At 47.6% G+C, this 23,269-nt stretch overlaps 1 pseudogene; it reads right to left on the reverse strand.

Moving 5' to 3' along the window:
- Nucleotides 1-23,269, reverse strand: part of LOC135460136 (serine/threonine-protein kinase PAK 3-like) — a 92,864-nt pseudogene that overhangs the window by 37,791 nt on the left and 31,804 nt on the right.

A 23,269-nucleotide genomic window follows, 5' to 3' on the forward strand; every position in this document is an offset into this window, starting at 1 on the left:
CAAACCAACAAGCCCAGAAGTTAACAAAGCACAAGACTGAAGTGTCACCCATTCCAGCGTGTAAATGACATAGATTCAGGGAGGGGATATTTTGCACGGAAACGGACCTTGTGGTGAGCACTGATATGTAGGGATTGATGGATGTCTGTCTGAAGATTCCTCGTCTGCATCCCATTGTCCAGACTAAAGCTCCTCAGCACCTCCTCCCTGGGCTTGGCCTCCACCCCTTGCCCAGCTCCCCTGTCCTCCTCTGCACACAATGCAGCCCCTCCATGACTTTCTGCTTCCCAGGACCCACAAGTGCACACAGCACTCCAGCTGTGGCCGCAGCGCTGCCCAGCACAGGGCCACGCTCCCTGCCCTGCTCCTGCTGCCCCACTGCTGCTGACAGAGTCCAATGTGCCTTTGGCCTTCTTGGACACCTGGTACCCAGGCTGGCTCTTGTTCAGCTGATCTTCTACCACCGCTGGGGCCTATTAACTCACGCAGTTTCCCAGCCACAAATTTTCCCATTGACTTTTAATAAGACATCAACCATTAGTAGATGGCCTTCTTCTTCTGAGCAACAATACAAAGCAGTCAAGGACTTGCAGTTTCATCCTCACTCCAGCTTACAAGGCACTTGCCAAAGCTGCAGACTTCATCACTAAATGCAACAACCAAAACTTGCCCCTTCTGATTTTTTGCCTCACCAGGTCGCTCCATTCCTGCTCATTTTTTTCCTTTGGCAACTCGAGGTAATTCTGGCTCCCCCAGAGCTTCATGGACAAAAGACCAACTCATTGCACCTTATCAAAAGCCAAAAAACACTTGGCCAAAAAGACTTTGTAAAAATGAAGAAGAACTGCAGAAAACTCCAGACCAGTTTCACATGCCATTGGCCATAGCAAAGTACAAGCCAAGAGAGATAGTTTCCATGAGCCAAGCAGCCTGATGCTCTCCTAGAGGCAACAGCCATTTAGAGCCCCAACATCACAGGTCAAGGGCCAAGTTCTGCTGATGCTGCCTGCAGGAAATCCCTGGCTCCTGGCAAGACTCCAGCACTCAGCATCCTCAGCCAGCAACAGGAAGCGCTGGCTGCTCCAAAACTTGCACCTCTGCCTTGCACTAAAGACAGCGCATCTCACAATCAGCACTCACAGGCTCTGGATATCCAGGCTCTGGTGTGACCAATGATGGAGCCTGGCATTCATCCATCTCAATTTGCTCCTCTTGGGCTTCTTCTTCAGGAGCAGCGGGAGCCAGGTGAGAGACAGCTGTTGGTTCTGTCACCTGTGGCAAGAGAAACGCATGAGGAAAAGGCCATGACCTATCATTCAGAGTCTCATTTCCTTTCAGATCTACCACCACTTCTTCAAAGTAGAAATCAGAACACTTCATAATGATATAGGAATTCTTACACCCACTGACCAAATTAAATGGGCCAATTCAACAAAACTCTAGATGGATATAGGGTTGATATTCCTCCATGGTGGCTATCAGCAGGCAATGTTGCCTCTGTAAAACAGAATTTTCAGTTCTTGAAAGCTCTGATTTAAAAAAGTAGGAAGGAGACCCCAACTCTTTGCTACTGCAGCTGAAGACCTGGAAAACTGTATCCGGATCACTGTCTCATCCAGGGCTGAAAATGGGTAGGAAATGTGGTGGAAAAGCATCTTAGCTTGCTGGAAAAGGAGAAAATAATCAGGGCAAACCTCTCCTAGCAAACCAACAAGCCACCATGCCAAGGAGTCACAAGATGGAAGTGTCATCCATTGCAGTGTCTAAAGCACTTGAATTCACTGAGGGGATGTTTTGCAGGGAAATGGTCCATGTGGTGAGCACTGTTGTGTAGGAAATGATAGAAGTCTGCCTGTAAGTCCCTCATGAATCTCCTGTTGTCCAGGCTAAAGATCGCTCAAGCACCTCCTCCCTGGGCTTGTGCTCCCTCAGCCTAGCCCAGCTCCCCTGTCCTCCTCTGCACACACTGCAGCCCCTCCATGACTTTCTGCTTCCCAGGGCCCATAAGTGCACACAGCACTCCAGCTGTGGCTACTGCACTGCCCAGCACAGGGCCACGTTCACTGCCCTGCTCCTGCTGCCCCACTGCTGCTGACACAGCCCACCATGCCCTTGGCCTTCTTGGACACCTTGTCCAGGGCTGGCTCTTGTTCAACTGATTTTCTTGGGCGCTCATGGGGCCTTTTGTCTCATGCAGCTGCCCAGCCACCGAGTTGACCATTTGCCACGAAATACAGCATTAAGCATTTCAAGATGGCCTTCTTGTTTTCAGCAACACATGACAGCAGTCAAGGACTTGCAGCTTCACACTTAGTCCAGCCCCCAAGTCACTTGCCAAAGCTACAGTCTTCATCTCTGAATGCAACAGCAGAAACTTTCCCCTTCTTCTTTCTTGCCTCATTTGGAGGCTTCATAACTACTCACATTCTTTGTTTGGCCAGACAGGACAAGAATGGCCCTCCACAGCTCCATGGACAACAGAAGCACCTCCTTGCACCATATCAAAAGCCAAAAGACACATGGCCAAAAAGACTTTGTAGATGTGAAGAATAACTCAAGAAATCTCCAGTCCAGTTTCACATGCCATTTGCCATAGCAAAGTACAGGGCCAGAGACAGAGCTTCCCCGAGCCAAGCAGCCTGATGCTCCCCCAGGGGCACCAGCTCTTTGGGGCCTCAACATCACAGGTCAAAGGCCAAGTTCTGCTGTCACTGCCTGCTGGAAATCTCTAGCTCATGGCAGCACTCCAGCACTCAGAATCCTCAGCCAGAAACAGGAAGCGCTGGCTGCTCTGAAACTTGCAACTCTGTCTTGCACTAAAGACAGCACAACCCACAGCTGGCACTTACGGGCTCAGGATATCCAGGCTCTGGTGTGGGCAGTGTTGGAGTCTGGCATTCATCCACCTGAATTTGCTCCTCTTGGGCTTCTTTTTCTCCAGGAGCAGCAGGAGCCAGGGGTGAGATGGCTGTTGGTTTTGTCAGCTGTGGCAAGTGAGAAGCATGAGGCACAGGCCATGACCTGTCATTCAGAACCTCATTTATTTTCAGATCAACCACCACATCTTCTAAGGAGAAATCAGAACACTTCCTAGTGATATAGGGATTCTTACACCCACTGACCAAGTTAAAATGGGCCAATTCAACAGAACTCTAGATGGATATGAGGTTGATATTCCTCCCTGACTGCTATCAGCAAGCAACTTTGCATCCGTAAAACAGAGGTTTTAGTTCTTAGTAGCTCTGAATAGGAAAAGTAGGAAGGACACACCAACTCCTTTACTACTGCTGATGCAGATAAGGAAAACTCTAACTCGAGAGCATTAGCATCCAGTGCTCAACAGGGAGGGAAATGTTGTGCGGAAGCATCTTGGCTTGCTGGAAAAGGAGAAAATGAACAGGGCATACCTCTTCTAGAACACCAAAAAGCCAACATGGCACAAGATGGAAGAGCCACCCACTCCAGTGTGTAAACCCCTTGGATGCAGTGAGAGCAGGTTTAATAGGGAAACAGCCCTTGTGCTGAGCACTGTGTTGTAGCGATCGATGTAAGTCTGCCTGAAGGTCCCTCATGAACCTCCCATTGTCCAGACTAAAGCTCCCTCAGCACCTCCTCACTGGGCTTGTGCTCCATTCCCTTGCCCAGCTCCCCGGACCTTTTCTGCACTCACTACAGCTCCTCAGAGACTTTCTGCTTCCCAGGGGCCCACAAGTGCACACAGCACTCCAGCTGTGGCCGCAGCGCTGCCCAGCACAGGGCCACGCTCACTGCCCTGCTCCTGCTGCCCCACTGCTGCTGACACAGCCTCCATGCCCTTGGCCTTCTTGGACACCTTTTCCAGGGCTGCCTCTTTTTCAACTGATCTTCCATGGCGCTCATGGGGTCTTTTGACTCATACAGCTTCCCAGCCACAGAGTTGCCCATTTGCCTTCAAATATAGAATTTAGCATTTCAAGATGGCCTTCCTGTATTCAGCAAAACATGACAGCAGTCAAGGACTTGCACCTTCACCCCAAATCCAGCCTCCAAGAAAATTCCCAAAGCTAAAGACTTCATCACTAAATGCAACAACAGAAGCTTGCCTCTTTCTCTTTCTTGCCTCAAGACGAGGCTTCTTAACTACTCACTTTCTTTCTTTGGCCTCACAGGATAAGAATGGCCCCTCACAGCTTTACTGACAAAACAACCATTTCCTTGCAGCTTGTCAAAAGCAAAACGTTACCTGTTCCAAAAGACTTTATAGAACTGAAGAAGAGCTCAGGAAAACTCCAGACCAGACTCAAAAGCTAAACACAACATTCCAAAACGGGAAAACAAACAAAGACCAGTGACCAACAGGATTACAACTTGTGTCCACAGCCACTGCATTGCAGAAGCCATGAAATAGAGCGTCCCTGAGCCAAGCAGCCTGATGCTCTCCCAGAGGCACCAGCTCTTTGGGGCCTCAACATCACAGGTCAAAGGCCAAGTTCTGCTGTCACTGCCTGCTGGAAATCTCTAGCTCATGGCAGCACTCCAGCACTCAGCATCCTCAGCCAGAAACAGGAAGCGCTGGCTGCTCTGAAACTTGCACCTCTCCCTTGCTCTAAAGACAGCACAATCCACAATTGGCACTCACAGGCTCGGGATATCCAGGCTCTGGTGTGGCCAATGATGGAATCTGGCGTTCATCCTCCTGAATTTTCTCCTCTTGGGCTTCTTCTTTGGGAGCCAGGGGAGAGACGGCTGTTGGTTCTGTCAGCTGTGGCAAGAGAGAAGCATGAGGGACAGGCTGTCACCTGTCATTTAGAACCTTTTTTTTTTTGAGATCTCCCACTACATTTTCCTATGAGAAATCAGAATATTTCATAGCCACACAGGGATTCTAAATCCCACCAACAAATTTAAAATGGGCCAATTCAACAGAACTCTAGATGGATATGAGCTTGATATTCCTCCCTGGCTGCTATCTGCAAACAACCTTGTTTCTGTAAAACGCAGCTTTAGGCTCTGGAATGAAAAGTAGGAAAGCCACAGTAATGACTTTGCAACTGCAGCTGCAGATGTGGAAACTTCAAACTGGATCAAAATGTAATCCAGTGCCACAAAAGGAGCAGGAAATGCTGTGCTGAAGCATCTTGGCTTGCCGGAAAAAGAGAAAATGATCAGGGAAAACCTCTCCTAGCAAACCAACAAGCCAACAAGCTAACAAGGCACAAGATGGAAGTGTCACCCACTCCAGTGTCTAAAGCACTTGAATGCAGTGGGAGGATGTTTAGTAGAGAAATGGCCTGTGTGGTGAGCACTGTTGTGTAGGGATGGATGGAAGTCTGCCTGAAGAGCCCTCGGGAGCATCCTGTTGTCTGAGAAAAACTCCCTCAGCACCTCCTCACTGGGCTTGTGCTGCACTCCCTTGCCCAGCTCCCCTGTCCTCCTCTGCACACACTGCAGCCCCTCCATGATTTTCTGCTTTCCAGGGACCCACAAGTGCACACAGCACTCCAGCTGTGGCCACAGCGCTGCCCAGCACAGGGCCACGCTCACTGCCCTGCTCCTGCTGCCCCTCTGCTGCTGACACAGGCCACCATGCCCTTGGCCTTCTTGGACACCTTGTCCAGGTCTGGCTCTTGTTCAGCTCATCTTCTACTGAACCCCTGGGGCCTTTTGACCCACACAGCTCTCCAGTCACAGAGTTGCACATTTTCCCTCAAATACAGCATCCACTGTTCCAAGATGGCCTTCATGTTTTGAGCAACACCGGAAGGCAGTCAAGGACTTGCAGGTTCACACTTAGTCCAGGCCCCAAGTCACTTGCCCAAGCTGCAGTCTTCATCACTAAATGCATGAACAGAATCTTGCCCCTTCTTCCTTCTTGCGTCACTTTGAGGCTTCATAACTACTCACTTTCTTTGTTTGGTGAGACTGGAGAAAGAATGGCCCCCCACAGCTCCATGGGCAACAGAACCATCTCCTTGCACCATATCAAAAGCCAAAAGACAGCTGGCCAAAAAAACTTTGTAGATGTGAGGAATAACTCAAGAAATCTCCAGTCCAGTTTCACATGCCATTGGCCATAGCAAAGTACAAGGCCAGAGACAGAGCTTCCCTGAGCCAAGCAGCCACATGCTCTTCCAGAGGCACCAGCCCATTGGGGCCTCAACATCACAGGTCAAAGGCCAAGTTCTGCTCTTGCTTCCTGCAGGAAATCCCTAGCTCCTGGCAGGATTCCAGCACTCACCATCCTCAGCCAGCAACAAGAAGCACTGGCTGCTCTGAAACTTGCATTTCTGCCTTGCCCTAAAGACAGCACAAACCACAGCTGGCACTCACAGGCTCGGAATATGCAGGCTCTGGTGTTGGCAAAGATGGAGTCTGGCCTTCATCCATCTGAATTTGCTCCTCTTGGGCTTCTTTCTCTACAGGAGCAGCGGGAGCCAGAGGAGAGACAGCTGTTGGTTCCGTCATCTGTGGTAAAAGAGAAGCATGAGGCACAGGCCATGACCTATCATTCAGAACCTCATTTTTTTTCAGATCTACCACCACTTCTTCTAAGTACATATCAGGACACATCATTGTGATATAGGGATTCTTACACCCACTGACCACATTTAAATGGGCCAATTCAACAGAACTCTAGATGGATAGAAGGTTGATATTTCTCCCTGACTGCTCTCAGCAAGAAACTTTTCATCCGTAAAAAGAGGTTTTAGTTCCTAATACCTCTGAATTGGAAAAGTAGGAAGGACACACCAACTCCTTTACTACTGCTGATGCAGATGTGGAATACCCTACCTTGAGTGCATTCGCATCCAGTTCTCAAAAGGGTGGGAAATGTTGTGTGGAAGCATCTTGGCTTGCTGAACAAGGAGAAAATGAACAGGGCATACCTCTTCTAGAACACCTAAAAGCCAACATGGCACAAGATGGAAGACCCATCCACTCCAGTGTGTAAACCCCTTGGATGCAGTAAGAGCAGGTTTAACAGGGAAACAGCCCGTGTGCTGGGCACTGTGTTGTAGCGATCGATGGAAGTCTGCCTGAAGGTCCGTCAGGACCCTCCATTATCCAGACTAAAGCTTCCTCAGCACCTCCTTACTGGGCTTGTGCTCCATTCCCTTTCCCAGCTCTCCTGCTTTTCTCTGCACAAGCTGCTGCCCCTCAGGGACTTTCTGCTTCCCAGGGCCCACAAGTGCACACAGTACTCCAGCTGTGGCCGCAGCGCTGCCCAGCACAGGGCCACGTTCACTGCCCTGCTCCTGCTGCCCCACTGCTGCTGACACAGGCCACCATGCCTATGTCTTCCTTTGACACCTTGTCCAGGGCTGGCTCTTTTTCAACTGATCTTCTCTGGCGCTGTTGGGGCCTTTTGACTCATACAGCTTCCCAGCCACAGAGTTGCCTATTTGCTTCAAATACAGCATTAGGATTTCAAGATGGCCGCCTTTTTTTTAGCAACACATGACAGCAGTCAAGGACTTGCAGCTTCACCTCCAATCTAGTCTCCAATGCACTTCCCAAAGCTACAGCCTTCATCACTAAATGCAAGAACAGAAACTTGCCCCTTCTGCTTTCTTGGCTCACAAGGAGGATCCATAACTACTCACTTTCTTTCTTTGGCCTCACAGGATAAGAATGGCCCCCCACAGCTTTATGGATGTGGAAGGGCCTTGCAGCGGGCCTGTTAGCTAAAGGAGCGAGAAGTAAGAAGAAGAAGAAGCTGATAAGGAGCTTTATCCAAGGCCTGAACCAAGGAGATCGAGTGAAGGAAGATAAGAGCATTCTGAAGCCGGATGAAGCATTTTTAGAAAGTTAGGTGGAGTCAGAGTAACTTTTCACCAATGGAATGGTATTAAATTATTGTGGCCAATAGCTAAGGTAGAAGAAGGATAAACAACTGGAAAGTGTATAAAAGATCAGCCATTTTCACTAATAAACTGTATCCAAGTGTTACCAACTGAGACTGCTTGTGGTCTCTGCTTTATGTCGTGGCTGCCTTGACTGCGACACTTTGGTGACCCCGACGTGATAAAAACATAGTCAGTTGGGGCCCATACGGGGTCCTAGCAATTGGCAACCACGACTCACTGTGACGTAGTGGGGCTGGCGGTGTTCGTGCAGCTGAGAGCTGCAGGTGGAAGCCACAGGGAGATCTGGACCTGATACCCTTCAATCAAGGCACCTGGAACTATGTGAGCCACCAACTAGTAATTATGGGAAAAAATTTATCTAAAGTGGAAGAAAATTTTCTGTCAACATGGAAAGTTTTGTTAAGAAATAAGGGAATTAATACGTCAGACTATGAGCTTCGTAATATATTGCTGTGGGCTAAATCACAGAATTTTGGCACTGATCCCGACACAACATTTAGTGTTAAGGCATGGAAGTCGGGGACAGACTTTGGCAAGTTATTCGAGTGGGAGGTAAAACAGCTGTTGATTTAGCAGTAACCTGGAACTCGCTCTTTGAGACTTTAAAGGAATGGAAAATAGAAGGAGAAACAGAGCAAGATGCGGACAAAGAGTCGGGGCTGATAACAGAACCTGACGAGGGGGCTGAGGCAGAGGGGGCCTCTGAGGTAGAAGGCGGCTCTGATGGGGAACTTGGTGAAGAAAGTTCAGATGCCATGGGAGTTATGTGGCATGCTGCCAGAGCTTCTGGGAAAGCTGCCAAAGCTTCCAGGAATTCTGCCAGAGCTTCTGGGCATGGTGCCAAGGCTTCTGGGAAAGCTGCCAGAGCTTCTGGGAAAGCTGCCAAGGCATCTGGGAAAGCTGCCAAAACTTCTGGGCAACCTGCCCTAGCCTCTTCTTATCAGACCCCTAAGCCTCCTTATCTCACACCTGCTCAGCCTGTATATACTACACCGCTACGCCAGTTAGCTGAAATGTCTCTAGTAGAGAGAAAAGCCCAGCCATCTGCCCCCACTCTTCCCTCCTCTCTGGTCCAGCTGTCTGCCCCCCCGCTCCCCTCTGAGCAGTTTGAACAACCTTGCAAGGCTGTATCCTCCTTTACCTGACAGTGACAGCAACAGCGAATCAAGTGATGAGTCGCCCACAGTAACACCTGTGTTGGGGCAAGGAGCTCTGTTGCCTTCATCTCCTAAGAGCTCTAGCCTTACTGCCCCATGGACTTTGCCTCCATGCCAACTCACTGTGCTTCCTCGACACCCTCAGGAATTTTGGGAATTTGTTAGGAGGAAAGCAGTTGAAGAAAAGAATTGGGACATCATAGAAAGGTTAGGTGCTCCAAGAGTACCTCAGGAGAACAGTGCCATTGCAAATGTTGCTTGTGATAACCCTATGGCTTTTCCAGTTTTCAAAGCAGCTCCTGGAACAGGACAGGACGACAGTCATCATGTCTTCGCCTGGAGGGTTGTGCAAGACCTCCAATCGAAAGTAGCTCAATATGGTATTAATTCCTCAGAGGTAATGCAATTAATACGTGTAATTAATGCAGATTTGCTTGCACCCTATGATATTATTCATCTTGCTACAATTCTATTCCAGCCAGTACAATATGGTGCATTTCAAGAAACTTGGAGGCGAGTGGCTGAGCGCATGGCTTTAACAAATATGCAGTTGCCTCAACACGAGCCTCGTCATGCTGTGGGTGTTGATGCCCTACTGGGCTCTGGGCCTTTTGCTAATCCAGATTTACAGGCAAGGTGGGATCCTTCGATTTTGGCACAAGCTCAGCAAATTGGCATGAGTGCTTTAACCAAAACAATGGAAATGGCAGCTCCAAAACAGAAATATGTCACTATACAACAAGGGACGAGAGAACCATTTTTGCAGTTTGCAGAAAAACTTGCTGCCGCTATTGAGAAACAGGTAGATGATGAAACTTTGCGAGAGAAATTGTGTGTACAATTGGCTAAAGAAAATGCAAACCCAGACTGCAGAAAGATTATTGACACTTTGCCTGGGGAACCCACCTTGTCTGAAATGGTTACTGCTTGCTCGAAAGTTGGTTCAGTTGAGCATAAAATGGCAGCTCTTGCTGCAGTGTGAAAATCTTCAGCGAACTGTTATAATTGTGGACAGCAGGAGCACGTAAAGTCACAGTGTACTGTCTGGAAAACAACATTTAGGCCAAGTGCAAGCAGTGATCTTGTATGCAATCGTTGTGCTAAATCTGGGCACTATGCTAAGCAATGCAGGAGTAAATATCATCCAAATGGTCAGCTATTCCCGGGAAACCCAAAGAGGAGCGCGAAGGGGCGCGTGGGGAAACAAATACCCCAACAACCACAACAGCAAATGCGGGCCTTCCCAGCCCTGCAAAGCTACCCATTTGCGAACAATTCTCAGGGCAACAAGCGGGTCCACAGGGATTGATATACCCACCGCTGACACAGTAACCATTTTAACAAAAGAAATATGTAAAGTGCCTCTTGATGCCTATGGTCCGATAGGACGGGGATTGAGTGCATTTTTGATAGGGAGATCAAGTACTACACTTAGAGGTATTCATGTGCATCTAGGACTTATTGATGCTGATTATTTAGGGCAGATTCATGCTATGGTATCCATTGATGACCCTCCTGTCACTATTCAGAAAGGAACTTGCATTGCTCAACTTGTACCTTTCATGAGTTCTGTTCCAAATACAGTGGACCGAAGTCACGGTACAGGAAGCTTTAGATCGACAGGAGTACCTCAAGTGTTTTGGACTGAGAAAGTAACAGAGAGCCATCCAGAAATGACATGCACTCTCACCGCCAGTGGATGTCATCCAGGAACTATATCAGTAACAGGTTTGATTGACACTGGAGCAGATGTCACAATACTCTCGCAACTTTGCTGGCCTCAGTCGTGGCCTCTCACTCGTGCAATTTTGGACTCCTGGGGTGGGTGGTGCTACAACACGTGGCCTGACAGCCATTGTAATTAATGTGAAACATCCTGATGGCCAACAAGCTAACATCAGACCCCATGTTGCTGATGCTCCTCATGTGGGGACGAGATTGTTTATCTCATTGGGGTGTCAAAATTACTATGGATTTTTAATGGGGGCCACTGTGTTGCAGGGCAATGAATGTCCAGTTGTACCCCTGACATGGTTGACAGATAAGCCTGTCCATGTTCGCCAGTGGCCCCTGACTACTGAAAAGCTTACTGCCCTGCAAGAATTAGTTACAGAACAATTGCAAGCAGGACACACTGAGGAATCATTCAGTCCCTGGAACATCCCTGTTTTTGTAATAGAAAAGAAATCGGGAAAAATGGTGACTTTTACATGATTTACGGCAGATAAATGCTGTAATGGCATCAATGGGAGCTTTGCAACCAGGCCTTCCTACACCCACGATGATTCCACAGGAATGGCAAATAGCTGTCATTGATCTAAAAGATTGTGTCTTCACTATTCCATTGGCTGAGCAGGACAAAGAAAAATTTGCTTTTACAGTGCCTTCTATAAATCATGCTGAACCTGATAAAAGATATCAATGGAAGGTACTCCCACAAGGCATGAAAATTCGCCAACTATTTGTCAATGGTTTGTGGCACAGGCCTTGTCAAAAGTGCGGGAGCAATTTAATAACTGCTGCTGCTATCATTACATGGATGATATTTTGTTGGCATCTGACAACAAACAACAGTTGTCAGCTCTTAAACAATGTGCTGTGACAAATTTGAAAGCCTTTGGTTTGATCATTGCTCCAGAGAAAGTGCAGGAACACATGCCTTGGAAATATCTAGGTATGTTGGTGACCAACACTCAAGTTATGCCTCAACCTGTAACGTTAGACATTGATGTTAAAACTGCTACTGATGTACAGAAATTGGTTGGTTTAATAGGTTGGATTCGATCATATTGAGGCATAACTAATCATCAGATGCAGCCATTGTTTGATTTGCTTTCAGGCATCACTTCCTCCACTGATGAGAGGCAATTGACCTCAGCGGCGAAAAAGACCCTAGAAGAAGTTGAATTAGTCCTAGCACACAAATTTGTTAACAGGATAGATCCCTCTGCTGGTGTTCAATTGTTTATTTTGAAAGACCAGGAAATACCATGTGGAATATTGTGTCAATGGAATGATAATTGGGAAGATCAACTCCATATTCTGGAATGGATATTTTTATCTTTCAGATCTTGGAAAACAGCTGCAGGCCTTTATGAGCTTTTTGCAGATATTATCCTCAAGGGTCGCAGGCGTTGTCATGAGATTTTGGGACAGGACCCTGTGACCATTGTGATACCTGTACAACAGTGGTATTTTGAATGGTGCTTTCAAAATAATCATGAATTGCAATCTGCTTTATCTTGTTTTACAGGCCAAATCTCATATCATTTGCCTTCTCATCCTGTTCTAACACTGACTAAAGAGATCCCTTTTGAAGGCAAGCAAATTTGTTCTCCTATTCCAGTGGAAGGTATAACGGTTTTTACAGATGGGTCCAGGAAAACCAGAAAAGCAGCTGTGGTTTGGAGAAAGGATGATCACTGGGAATATCAGACAGTGATTCAGCAGGGATCTCCTCAACTGGTTGAACTTTCTGCTGTTCTTTTGGCTTTTACTTTGTTTCCTGGTTCTGTAAACATAGTTATTGATTCAGTTTATGTTGCCAATTTGGTTAAGCATTTAGATCAAGCAGTGTTGTATAATATTCAAGAGAAACTATTGTTTACCATATTAGTGAAGTTATGGACAGTTATTGGTGCTCGAAAACATTCTTACTTTATCATGCACATTCACAGCCATACATCATTACCAGGATTTTTTGCTGAAGGCAATGCCTATGTAGACTCTTTAGTAGCTGCTGCTGCACTCAAAACTGTACCCAATGTGTTGCAGCAGGCAATTTTATCCCATCAATTTTTTCATCAGTGCTCAAGCTTTACAGCAGCAATTCAAATTGTCTACTGCCAAAGCAAAATCTATTCTTTCCTCTTGTCCTGACTGTCATGAAGCCCCAAAACAAATAGCCTTTAAGAAATAACGAGTTAAAACACGGAATGAGAAGTATTTGAAAAAGCATAGCATTTAGGAAACCTACAGAGCAATAAATTGGCTAAGGCATGGAACACAATGACAGGACAGAGAGATAGGAATAGGGGAGTTGATGGGCTAAGCATGTTCAGAGCCAACAATGTCAAACTGACCCTAAGAGTCTTGCCAAGCCATGGGGACCAAGCCAAGTACACCGGGAATTGGCCATATTAGGATAGGAGTTCAAAAGTTTAAGGAGGAAGACTCATCAGGTGCCCCCTGCCCATGATGAAGGCAACCGGAACGACCACCGAAATGATCCTCAAAAGAGAAGTCTCCGCCCACGCTCCGCCTACACCACGCCTACTATGAATATGCATGCAAGGCAATGATTATGCATGTGATATGATGTAACCTTGCACCCAGAACTGTATAAAAGGCCTGCTTTTGTTACGAGATACTCAGAAATCCCTTTTGTGATTTCTCCAATGCGTCGTAATAAAATACCTCCTGTCTATGTTGACTTAATTTGAGTCTCTTAGGCAGTTATTCTTGCCTTTTGGGGCAAAATTCGGCATCAGTCATATGACTCATGTCACTCAGTATTATGGTACTAACCCTAGAGGTCTTTCTGGGTTAGAAGAATGGCAAACTGATGTTACAAAAATGCCAGAATTTGGTCGCTTTAAGTATGTTCATGTTACAGTTGATACTTTTTCTCATGCAATGGTTGCTTCAGCATTCACAGGAGAAAAAACTCGAGATGCTCTTTGTCATTTTTATCATGCCTTTTCTATTCTAGGTGTTCCGTGTCACGTAAAAAACAGGTAACGGCCCAACATATGCTTCACAGAAAATGCAAGCATGCTTTCGTGCTTGGGGCATTGAGCATTCAACGGGTATTCCACATGTCCCCACGGGCCAAGCAATTATTGAAAGAGCTCACGGACTTCTTAAACATCAGGTTCAAAAACAAAAAGGGGGAATGCAACAGGAGTCACCTCAAGTGAGATTAGATAAAGTTTTTTATGTGTTAAACTTCTTGCGTCCCCTACCTGACTCACAGTTATCTCCAATCTTTTGCCATTTATCTTCTTTGAATTCTAAGCAACCAAATTTCCATAGAAATGTCAAGGTATGGGTCAAGGATTTGATTACTGGTATATGGTCTAGTCCAGTGGAACTGATAACCTGGGGGAGGGGTTATGCTTGCGTTTTGACAGATAATGGTCCTCGATGGGTTCCTGCTCGCTGTGTCAAACCTTACCTAGAGCGTGTGGGAAAGGACAGGATCAGTGGCTCCACAGCTGAAGCAGAATGTGCGGATGACACTGGCTAAGGCCGTATATCAGTACTTAAAGATGGATGAAGGACAGGAATGATTGTATTAAGAATGGGAATTTTGTTGATGGTTGTGATTGTGATTTTGTGTGTCCCCTCTCTGCTTGGGTTTTTGCAAAGGGCCCTGCAAAAATCCATAGCAGCTGTATTTACAGTTCAAAAACAAAAAATGGGGAATTGTGGAAGGGGCTAGCAGCGGGCCTGTTAGCTAAAGGAGCAAAAAGTAAGAAGAAGAAGAAGCTGATAAGGAGCTTTATCCAAGGCCATAACCAAGGAGATCGAGTGAAGGAAGATAAGAGCATTCTGAAGCCGGATGAAGCATTTTTAGAAAGTTAGGTGGAGTCAGAGTAACTTTTCACCAATGGAATGGTATTAAATAATTGTGGCCAATGTCTAAGGTAGAAGAAGGATAAACAACTGGAAAGTGTATAAAAGATCAGCCATTTTCACTAATAAACTGTATCCAAGTGTTACCAACTGAGACTGCTTATGGTCTCTGCTTTGTGTCCAGACGGCCTTGACTGCAACATATGGACAACACAACCATCTCCTTGCAGCTTGTCAAGAGTAAAAAGTCACCTGGTCCAAATGACTTTGTAGAACTGAAGAAGAACTCAAGAAAACTCCAGACCAGACTCACTAGCTGAAAACAATATTCCAAAAACGGAAAACAAACAAACAAAGACCAGTGTCCTACAGCATTACAACTTGTGCCCACAGTCACTGCACTGCAGAAGCCATGAAACAGAGCGTCCCTGAGCCAAGCAGCGTGATGCTCTCCCAGAGGCACCAGCTCTTTGGGGCCTCAACATCACAGGTCAAAGGTCAAGTTCTGCTTGCAGTCCCTGCCTGCATGAAATCCCTAGCTGCTGGAAGGACTCCACCACTCAGCATCCTCAGCCAGCAACAGGAAGTGCTGGCTGCTCTGAAACTTGCACCTCTGCCTTGCGCTCAAGGCTAGGTGTAACTTACAGGCTCAGGGTATCCAGGCTCTGGTGTGACCAATGATGGAGTCTGGCGTTCATCCATCTCAATTTGCTCTTCTTGGACTTCTTCTCCAGGAGCAGAGGAAGCCAGGGGAGAGACAGCTGTTGGTTCTGTCACCTGTGACAAGAGAGAAGCATGAGGCACAGGCTGTCACCTATCACTCAGAACCTCATTTCTTTTCCAATGTCCCATCACAAATACTAAGGAGAAATCAGATGTATTCATAGCAAGATAGGGATTGTAAATCCCACCGACCACTTTATATTGTGCCAATTCAAGAGAACCCTAGATGGATATAGGGTTGATATTCCTCCCTGGCTGGTATCAACAAGCAATGCTGTCTCTGTACAATGAAGCTTTTAGTTGTTCAAAGCTGTGAATTGGAAAAGTAGGAAAGTGTCAGTAACGCCTTTGCTACTGCTCCTGCAGACATGAAAAATTCAAACAGAATCACAATCTCATCCAGGGCTGGAAAAGGGAAGGAAACAATGTGCAGAAGCATCTGAGCTTGCTGGAAAAGGAGAAAACGAACAGATCAAACCTCTGCTAGCAAACCAACAAGCCAACAAGCCCACAAGCCAAAAGGGCACAAGACTGAAGTGTCACCCATTCCAGCGTGTAAACGACATAGAATCAGGGAGGGGATATTTGGTAGGGAAATGGCCCTTGTGGTGAGAACTGTTATGTATGGATTGATGGACGTCTGTCTGAAGATTCCTCGTCTGCCTCCCATTGTCCAGACTAAAGCTCCTCAACACCTCTTCACTGGGCTTGTACTCCACCCCTTGCCCAGCTCCCCTGTCCTTCTCTGCACACGACTTCTCTGCAGCCCCTCCACGACTTTCTGCTTCCCAGGGCCCAAGTGCACACAGCACTCCACAGCGCTGCCCAGCACAGGGCCACGCTCACTGCCCTGCTCCTGCTGCCCCACTGCTGCTGACACAGGCCACCATGCCATTGGCCTTTTTGGACACCTGGTCCCAGCCTGGGTCTTGTTCAGCTGATCTTCTACCATCCCCTTGGGGCCTTTTGACTCTAGCAGTTCCCCAGCCACAGATTTTCCCATTGACTTTTAATAAGATATCAACCATTAGTAGGTGGCCTTCCTCTTCTGAGCAAAAGACAAAGCAGTCAAGAACTTGCAGTTTCATCCCCATTCCAGCCTCCAAGGCACTTGCCAAAGCTGCAGAATTCATCACTAAATGCAACAACCAAAACTTGCCCCTTCTGATTTTTTGCCCTATCTGGCCGCTCCATTCCTGCTCACTTTCTTTCTTTGTCAACTCGGGGTAATAATGGCTCCCCCAGAGCTTCATGGACAAAAGACCAACTCATTGCACCTTGTCAAAAGCCAAAAAACACCTGGGCCAAAAAGACATTGTAGAACTGAAGAGCAACTCCAGAAAAGTCCAGACCAGCTTCACATGGCATCAGGAATAGTGCAGCACAAGCCAAGAGAGAGAGTTTCCCTGAGCCAAGTAGCCTGATGCTCTCCCAGAGGCACTAGCCCTTTGGAGCCTCAACGTCACAGGTCAAAGGCCAAGTTTTGGTGATGTTGCCTGCAGGAAATCCCTAGCTCCTGGCAAGACTCCAGCAATCAGCATCCTCAGCCAGCAACAGGAAGCGCTGGCTGATCTGAAACTTGCACCTCTGCCTTGCACTAAAGACAGCACAACCCACAATTGGCATTTACGGGCTTGGAATATGCAGGCTGTGGTGTGAACGCTAACTGAGTCTGGCGTTCATCCACCTCAATTTGCTTCTCTTGGGCTTCTTCTTTAGGAGCAGCGGGAGCCAGAGGAGTGATGGCTATTGGTTCTGTCACCTGTGGCAAGAGAGAAGCATGAGGCAAAGGCATGACCTATCATTCAGAACCTCTTTTCTTTTCAGATCTACCACAACATCCTCTAAGTACATAACAGAACACATCATTGTGATATAGGGATTCTTACACCCACTGACCAAGTTAAAATTAGCCAATTCAACAGAACTCTAGATGGATATAGGGTTGATGTTCCTCCATGGTGGCTAATCAGCAAGCAATGTTGCCTCTATAAAACAGAATTTCAAGTTCTTGAAAGCTCTGATTTAGAAAAGTAGGAAGGAGACCCCAACTCTTTGCTACTGCAGCTGAAGACCTGGAAAACTGTATCTGGATGACAATGTCATCCAGGGCTGGAAACGGGTAGGAAACGTGGTGGAAAAGCATCTTAGCTTGCTGGAAAAGGAGAAAATAATCAGGGCAAACCTCTCCTAGCAAACCAACAAGCCACCATGCCAAGGAGGCACAAGCTGGAAGTGTCACCCATTCCAGTGTCTAAAGCACTTGAATTCATTGAGAGGATGTTTGGCAGGGAAATGGTCCGTGTGGTGAGCATTGTTGTGTAGCGATTGATGGAATTCTGCCTGTAAGTCCCTCATGAATCTCCCGTTGTCCAGGCTAAAGATCGCTCAAGCACCTCTTCTATGGGCTTGTGCTCCCTCAGCCTAGCCCAGCTCCCCTGTCCTCCTCTGTGCACAATGCAGCCCATCAGTGACTTTCTGCTTCCCAGGGCCCACAAGTGCACACAGCACTCCAGCTGTGGCCGCAGCGCTGCCCAGCACAGGGCCACGCTCACTGCTCTGCTCCTACTGCCCCACTGCTGCTGACACAGCCTCCATGCCCTTGGCCTTCTTGGACACCTGGTCCCAGGCTGGCTTTTCTTCACCTGATCTTCTCCCGCACCCCTGGGGCCTTTTGGACCCACACACCTCCCCAGCCACAGAGTTGCACATTTCACTTCAAATATAGCATCAGACATTTCTAGATGGCCTTCCTCTTCTGAGCAACATAAGGCAGCAGTCAAGGACTTGCAACTTCACCTCCAATCCAGCCTCCAACGCACTTCCCAAAGCCACAGACTTCATCCCTAAATGCTACAACAGAAATTTTCCCTTTCTGCTTTCGTGGCTCACAACGAGGCTTCATAGCTACTCACTTTCTTTCTTTGGCCTCACAGGAAAAGAATGGCCCCCCACAGCTTCATGCACAACATAACCATTTCCTTGCAGCTTTTCAAAAGCAAAAATTCACGTGGTCCAAAAGACTTTGTAGAACTGAAGAAGAACTCAAGAAAACTCCAGACCAGGCTCACTAGCTAAACACACCATTAGAAAACTGGCAAACAAACAAACAAAGACCAGTGACCTACAACATTATAACTTGTGCCCACAGCCACTGCGCTGCAGAAGTCATGAAATAGAGTGTCCCTGAGCCAAGCAGCTTGATGCTCTTTCAGGGGCACCAGCTCTTTGGGGCCTCAACATCACAGGGCAAAGGCCAAGTTCTGCTTGCAATCCCTGCCTGCAGGAAATCCCTAGCTGCTGGCACGACTCCAGCACTCAGTATCCTCAGCCAGAAACAGGAAGTGCTGGCTGCTCTGAAACTTGCACCTCTGCCTTGCACCTAAGACAGCACAACCCACAACTGGCACTCACAGGCTCAGGATATCCAGGCTCTGGTGTGATCAATGATGGAGTCTGGCGTTCATCCACCTCAATTTGCTCTTCTTGGGCTTCTTCTCCAAGAGCAGAGGGAGCCAGGGGTGTGACGACTGTTGGTTCTGTCACCTGTGACAAGAGAGAAGCATGAGGGCCAGGCTGTCACCTGTCATTTAGAACCTGATTTCCTTTCAGATGTCCCACCACAACTTCTAAGGAGAAATCAGAACATTTCATAGTGACATAGGAATTCTAAATCCCACTGACCAATTTAAAATGGGCCAATTCAATTGAACTCTAGATGCATTTGAGGTTGATATTCATCCCTGGCTGCTACCTGCAAGCAACCTTGTTTCCGTAAAATTCAGCTTTCGGCTCTGGAATGAAAAGTAGGAAAGCCACAGTAATAACTTTGCAACTGCAGCTGCAGACAGCTGGGCTGCTCTAGTCCTTGCCCAGCTCCCCTGTCCTTCCCTGCACACACTGCAGCCCCTCCCTGACTTTCTGCTTCCCAGGGGCCCACAAGTGCACACAGCACTCCAGCTGTGGCTGCAGCATTGCCCAGCACAGGGCCACGCTCACTGCCCTGCTCCTGCTGCCCCACTGCTGCTGACACAGCCCACCATGCCCTTGGCCTTCTTGGACACCTGGTCCCAGGCTGGCTCTTGTTCTGCTGATCTTCTACCGCACCCGCTGGGGCCTTCTGATGATCGCAGCTCCCCAGGCACAGATTTGACCATTTCACAGAATCACAGAATCACAGAAATTCTAGGTTGGAAGAGACCTTTAAGATCATTGAGTCCAACCCATGTTCTAACACCTCAACTAGATCATGGCACCAAATGCCACATCCAGTCTTTTTTTAAACTCTTCGAGGGATTGTGACTCTACCACCTCCCTGGGTAGATGATTCCAGTATTTGACCACTCTTTCTGTAAAATACTTCCTCCTTAATTCTAGCCTGTATCTCCCTTGGCGCAGCTTGAGACTGTGTCCTCTTGTTCTTTCTATTGTTGCCCAGAGAAAGAGACCGACCCCCAGCTCACCACAGCCACCCTTCAGGAAGTTGAAGAGAGTGATAAGGTCACCCCTGAGTCCCCTTTTCTCCAGGGTGAACAACCCCAGCTCCCTCAGTCATTCTTCATACGGCTTGTGCTCCAAGCCCCTCACCAGCCTCGTTGGTCTTTTTTGGACACGCTCAAGCATCTCAACGTCCCTCCTAAAGTGATGGGCCCAGAACTGGACGCAATACTCCAGGTGAGGCCTCACCAGTGCCGAGTACAGGGGAAGAATGACCTCCCTGCTCCTGCTGGCCACACCGTTCCTGATACTGGCCAGGGTGCCATTGGCCTTCTTGGCCACCTGGGCACACTGGTGGCTCATGTTCAGCCGACTGTCAACCAGCACCCCCAGGGCTCTTTCCACCTGAGCACTGTCCAGCCACACAATTCCTAGCTTATATCATTGCAGGGGGTTATTGTGGCCAAAGTGCAGGACTCAGCACTTGGACTTACTGAACTTCATCCCATTAGATTCTGCCCATCCATCCAACTGTTCCAAGTCCGTCTGCAAAGCCCTCTGTCCCTCTAACAGATCAACACACGTTCCCAGCTTAGTGTCATCTGCAAATTTGCTCATAAAGGACTCTAAGCTCTCATCCATGTCATCAATAAAAATATTAAACAGAACTGGCCCCAGCACAGATCCCTGAGGGACACCCCTGGTGACTGGTCGCCAGCTGGATGCAGCACCATTCACCAGCACTCTCTGGGCCCGGCCATGCAGCCAGTTCTGAACCCAGCAAAGAGTGCTCCTGTCCAAGCCACGGGCTGCCAGCTTGTTTGTCTAGGAGTATGCTGTGGGAGACGGTGTCAAAGGCCTTGCTGAAATCCAAGTAAACAACATCTACAGCCTTCCCTGCATCCACTAGGCGGGTTACCTGGTCATAAAAGGTGACAAGGTTGGTCAAACATGACCTACCCCTCCTAAATCCATGCTGGCTGGGTCTGATACCCTGGCCATCTTGTAAATTTTGCGTGATGGCGCTTAATATAAACTGTTCCATTATTTTGCCAGGTACTGAGGTCAGGCTGATTTGTCTATAATTACCAGGATCTTCCTTTGCACCTTTTTTGTGAATGGGTATCACATTGGCCAGCTTCCAGTCATCCGGAACCTCACCAGTGAGCCAGGACTGTTGGTAAATGATGGAGAGTGGCTTTGCAAGCTCGTTTGCCAGCTCTCTCATTACCCTGGGGTGGATCCCGTCTGGTCCCATAGATTTATGAATACACAAGCATTTCAGTAGTTCTATGACTGCCTCCTCTTGGATAATGGGGGGACCATTCTGCTCCCTGTCACCATCAACCAGCCCAGGCAGGCAGGTGTCTTGAGGGCAAGTCATCTTCCCACTAAAAACTGAGGCAAAATAGGCATTAAGCACTTCTGCCTTTTCCTCATCTTCAGATACTAAGTTCCCTCCTTTGTCCAATAAAGAACAAAGGCTGGTCTTACCTTTTCTTCTACCATTATTGTATTTGTAAAAACATTTTTTATTATCCTTTACAGAAGTTGCCATTCTAAGTTCAAACTGAGCTTTGGCCTCCCTATTTTTTTTTCTACATGCTCTAGCAGCCTTCTTGAATACTTCCTTAGAGACCTGACCCTTCTTCCAACGCTGGTACATCCTCTTTTTATTCTTAAGTTCCTCCAAAATCTCCCTGCCCAGTCAGGCTTGACGTTTACCCTGTTGACTGATTTTTCGACACACAGGGATGGTCTGTTCCTGTGCCCTCAAGATCTCTGTTTTGAGGTATGCCCACCCTTCCTAAATTCCTTTGTTTTTTAGGACTGCTTCCCAAGGGATGCTCTGAACAAGTCTCCTAAACAGGCCAAAGTCTGCCCTCCGGAAGTCCAATGCAAGAGTTTTACTGGTGCTCTTCCTGACTTCACCAAATATTGAGAACTCTATTATTTTGTGATCACTCTGCCCCAAGCGACCTCCAACCACCACATCTCCCACCAGCCCATCTCTGTTTGCAAACAGCAGATCTAACATAGTCCCTCCCCTGGTGGGTTCACCCACCAGCTGCAACAAAAAGTTGTCCTCCAGACATTCTAAGAATTTCCTGGACTGCCTCTGTATTACTGTATTAAGTTCCCAGCAGATGTCTGGTAGGTTGAAGTCACTCACAAGAACAAGGGCTAATGATCTTGAAACATTACCTAGCTGCCTATAGAATAAGTCATCTACCTCTTCTTCCTGGTCGGGTGGACAATAACAGACTCCCAGTATGGTGTCAGCCTTGTTGGCCTTCCCCTTTATTCTTACCCATAGACATTCAACTCCATCTTCCTTAGTTTCAATTTCGATGGCATCAAAAGTTTGCTTAATATAAAGGGCCACCCCTCCACCTCTTCTTCCTTTCCTGTCTCTCCTGAAGGGCTTGTATCCATCCAGTGCAGTACTCCAGTTATGTGAGTCGTCCCACCATGTTTCCGTGATGGCAACTATATCACAGCTCTGCAGTTGCACCATGGCCTCCAGCTCTTCTTGGTTGTTGCCCAAGCTGCGTGCATTGGTATACATGCACCTCAGCTGGGCTACTGACTTCACCCCTAACTCATCCTTGCAATTCTTGGGCCTGTTTCCATATAGCTCAGCTGGTTCCCCTTCCCCCTTCAAACCTAGTTTAAAGCTCTCTCAATGAGGTCTGCCAGTTCGTGAGCTAAAAACCTTTTGCCCTTAACAGAGAGGTGTACCCCATCTGGTTTCAGCAGAGAAGATGCTATAAAAGTTTCCCCATGATCAAAGAATCCAAAATTTTGCCGATGACACCAACCCTTAAGCCACTTGTTGATGATGCGGATTCTTCTGTTTCTTTCATCATTTTCCTCCGCCACCAAAGGGACTGAGCAGAACACTACCTGTGCTCCTGCCCTATCAACTACCTGACCCAGTACCCTGAAGTCCTTTCTAATTGCCTTGACACTCCTCTTCTCAATCTCATCACTGCCAGCCTGGAGTATCAGCAGTGGGTAATAATCAGAGGGCTGAATCAGCCCAGGAAGTCTCTCAGTGATATTTTGTACCCGGGCCCCAGGGAGGCAACAGACTTCCCTGTGGGATGGGTCTGGTCGACATATGGGGCCCTCAGTTCCCTTCAGGAGGGAATCACCTACTACGATTACCCTTCTTTTCTTCTTGATGCTAGAGGTAGTGATCCATCTTGCAGATGAACCATAATTGGGGGGTTCACTGGGATGGCAATTCTCTCCTAAATCATCTAGTTGGGTCTCTCTATCCAGGATCTCATACCTATTCTGAAGTGGTACTTGGCTGGATGATGGGGAGGGGGAGGACTTTTTGCTATTACCTCCCCGAATGGGGACCCGTTTCCACTCCTCTTCATCTACCAGGTGCCCTTCTGTTACCTGAGAGCAGGAGGCATATAAGTCCTCAGTCTCTTGGTCAGAAGCCTCTCTTAAAGATGGTAGGGCTGAACTCCACCAGTCTATTTCCCTTTCACTTTCCCTGATACTCCTTAA

Source organism: Zonotrichia leucophrys, chromosome Z (assembly GCF_028769735.1).
Source record: "Zonotrichia leucophrys gambelii isolate GWCS_2022_RI chromosome Z, RI_Zleu_2.0, whole genome shotgun sequence".
NCBI classification, from domain to species: Eukaryota; Metazoa; Chordata; class Aves; order Passeriformes; family Passerellidae; genus Zonotrichia; species Zonotrichia leucophrys.